This window comes from Cebus imitator, unplaced genomic scaffold, assembly GCF_001604975.1.
Source record: "Cebus imitator isolate Cc_AM_T3 unplaced genomic scaffold, Cebus_imitator-1.0 Scaffold218, whole genome shotgun sequence".
In the NCBI taxonomy this organism is placed as follows: domain Eukaryota; kingdom Metazoa; phylum Chordata; class Mammalia; order Primates; family Cebidae; genus Cebus; species Cebus imitator.
Window position 1 is genome coordinate 2,744,033 of NW_016107533.1, and position 3,725 is coordinate 2,747,757.

Genomic DNA, 3,725 nt, shown 5'->3' on the forward strand with positions numbered 1-3,725 from the left:
AGTGCTGGGATTACAGGCGTGAGCCACCGCGCCCGGCATGAACAGACACTTTTCAAAAGAAGATGTATGCAGCTAACAAGCATATGAAAAATGTTCAGATCACTGGTCATTAGAGAAATGCAAATCAAAACCGCAATGAGCTACCATCTCACACCAGTCAGAATTGCTATTAAAAAGGCGAAAAATAACAGATGCTGGCAAGGTTGCAGAGAAAAGGGAACATTTATACACCATTGGTGGGCGTGTAAATTAGTTCAACCATTGTGGAAAGCAGTGTGGCAATTCTTCAAAGAACTAAAAACAGAACTACCATTCAACTCAGCAATCCCATTACTGGGTATATAACCTGAAGGAATACAAACCATAAAGACACATGCACATGAATGTTCACTGCAGCACTATTCATAATAGCAAAGACATAGAATCAACTTAAATGCCCATCAACGACAGACTGGATAAACAAAATGTGGTACGTATACATCATGGAACACATGCAGCCACAATAAAGAACAAGATCATGTCTTTTGTGGAAACACAGATGGAGGTGGAGGCCATTATCCTCAGCAAAATAATGCAGGAACAGAAAACCAAACACCACATGTTCTCATTTATAAATGGGAGCTAAATGATGAGAACTTAAGAACACTGAGAAGAAAACAACAGACATTAGGGTCTAATTGAGGATGGAGGTTGGGAGAAGGGAGAGGAGCAGAAAAGGTAGCTACTGGGTACTGGGCTTAATTCCTGAGTGATGAAATAATGTACAACAGAGCCCCATGATATGAGTGTCAGGTCTCCATATGCAAGCCTGGTGCCTGAAAGTCTGAAGTCCTGCTTGCCTCAGCTGTCGTCTCCGATCCCCTACCTGCGTTCACCATTGTCCCTAATCGCCCAGCGAAGCTTCCCTGGACAAGCCCCTCAACCAACCCTGCCATCGTAACTGTTCTTACGATAACGTAAACACCTCTCACCCAACCCTGCCACTGTAACTGAACTTACTCTGCAACACTTCCGCCCCCTGCAAAAAACTACTCAAACCTATAAAACCAACTCCTATCCCACTTCCCTTTGCTAATGTCCTTTTCCGCCTTAGCCCACCTGCACCTAGGTAAATAAACAGCCATGTTGCTCACACAAAGCCTGTTTGGAAGGTCTCTTCATTCAGAGAACTAGTTTTTTCAACAATGAGTTCACTTATATGACAAAGCTTCACATGTACCCCCAAACCTAAAAAAAAGGGCAGTCAGGCACACTGGCTCATGCCTGTAATCCCAGCACTTTGGGAGGCTGAGAGGGGTGGATCACCTGAGGTCAGGGGTTCAAGACCAGCCTGGCCAACATAGCAAAACCCCAGCTCTACTAAAAAAATACAAAAAGTTAAGCCAGGCATGGTGGCATGTGCCTGTAATCCCAGCTATCTGCAGTAGGAGAACTGCTTGAACCCAGGAGGCAAAGGTTGCAGTGAGCTGAGATCGCGCCACTGTACTCCAGCCTGAGCAACAGAGCGAGACTCCATCTGAAAAAAAGAAAGGAAAGCTGAGCAGGAATTTCTGATGTTACAGAAGGTTTAAAAAAAAAAAAAGAAAACTTGCTTGCAAAGTTGGCAGTGTTCCCATGGTTCCCTAACTGATAAGGATGGTTTAATGTGTCTAGACTGCTTGCACAATTTAGTTTATGTGGAACATTTGCTTTCCTTTCAGGAGCCTGGAAATTTGGTACATGCTAGGCAGAGGGTCCCTATATGACCAGCCCCCAATAAAAATTTGGGCACTGAGCCTCTAGCAAGCTTTCCTGGGAGACAACACTTTACACATGTCATCACAGTTCAGTGCTGGAAGAATTAAGCATGTCCTATGAGATTCTACTGGGAGAGGACTCTTAGACGCTTGTGTCTGGCCTCAGACTTTACTCCATGTACCTTTTCCCTTTGCTGACTTTGCTTTGTATCTTCTCACTGTAATAAATCTTAGCTGTCAGCACAACTACATACTGAGCCTTATGAGTCCTTTCAGAGTATTACTGGTTGTGGAGGTGAGGTGGTCTTGGGGATTATCCCTCAAAACAGTAATTTAGATACTGCATAATAAAATGTGTCAACCCACATCCAGCCAGTTTTAATTTCTAATAAGTTAAATATCCATAGATATAACCCACATAAATAAAAGCTCTTTGCAGTTCTCAGTAATTTTTTTTTTTTTTTTTTTTTTGAAACGGAGTTTCACTCATGTTACCCAGGCTGGAGTGCAATGGCGCGATCTCGGCTCACCGCAACCTCCGCCTCCCGGGTTCAGGCAATTCTCCTGCCTCAGCCTCCTGAGTAGCTGGGATTACAGGCACGCGCCACCATGCCCAGCTAATGTTTTGTATTTTTAGTAGAGACGGGGTTTCACCATGTTGACCAGGATGGTCTCGATCTCTTGACCTTGTGATCCACCCGCCTCGGCCTCCCAAAGTGCTGGGATTACAGGCTTGAGCCACCGCGCCCGGCCTCTAGTTCTCAGTAATTTTTAAGTGTAATAGGGTTCTGAGGCCAAAAGTTTGAGAACCACTATTTTAGTGTGAAAAACTAATTGTGACATGTTGAGGACAGTGATCAACAGGATGTTATATGAATAACATGGAACGAACTAAGGAAGTCAGAGTAGAGTCAATTCTCCTACCACTCACAGCCTACACACAGAGAAGTGTGTACTTAGGGCAGATAGACAGGTGTGTTCAAATAGTTCAAGGGTTGTCCTCCAGAAGACAGAATAGACTAATTATATGCAATCAAGATAAATGTCTTCATAGCATGGTACCTTTGGGCCATAATATTAGGAAAAAAACTGCAAGAACGAGCTCTTCCTCTTCCCTTCCATTCTGTTCCTGAGCAATCCAGTCCAAAAACCAATAGGTACCTAAAGCAAAGTAGTTATCTTTGCTGGCCAGAAGGTAGGGGTCTGGGACCTGGGGGTTGGAGTGTGGCACAGGGAGTCAGTGTGAACAGGCTGAAGGGAACATTGGCGCAGGCACGTCCCAGCATAGGGGTGAGAACATTGGCAACTGGGAAGGGCATGCGTGCAGAGGGGTGTGGCCGAGTGTGAATGAAGCAGGAGTCTAAGGACCTGAGCACAGTGTCCACATTTGGGACTGCCTGGCTTGGAGTGGAGGAGTAGGAACAGTTTGAGAGGGCTTCCACATGTACAGGAAGCTTGGTGCAGGGTGGAAACTCAGGTTGGGTGAGGAGAAAGTCCATTGCATGGGAGCAGTCTGGTGGTCTCAGGGCCCAAACAGGGTAAGGAGGGGATCCACATTAGAGGTGCAATATGGAGTGGGCTATGACAGCCCAACAGAAGTGAAAAGGGCATCCAGGAAGGGCAGTAACCTAGCATGGGGACTCAGTGGGGGAATCAGACCTCCTGCACTTAAGGGAGACAGACCCTACCTCACTGGGCTATTAGGATTAAATGGATAATATGCATATTGTGTATGAGCCCAGAGTAAGCACAATCCAAGTGTTTGCTATTATTAATGTCCATAAAGGGCCTGGCACAACGCCAAGCACATGATACCCAACAAATGGCTGTTTATTATATGATTACCCTATTACATCACATTCTACACATCTCATATACATACAGCAGCTACTGTCTGGATGATGGGCAAATTTATTTAGAAAAATTAACCACGGCCGGGCACAGTGGCTCACGCCTGTAATCCCAGCACTTTGGGAGGCCAAGGCGGGT

The 3,725-nt window shown here is 45.4% G+C and overlaps 1 protein-coding gene across 1 annotated transcript in view; it reads right to left on the minus strand.

The window, feature by feature from the left end:
* Window positions 1-3,725, minus strand: part of NUP160 (nucleoporin 160) — a 67,296-nt gene that overhangs the window by 49,122 nt on the left and 14,449 nt on the right. The gene's annotated exons all lie outside the window — the stretch shown is intronic.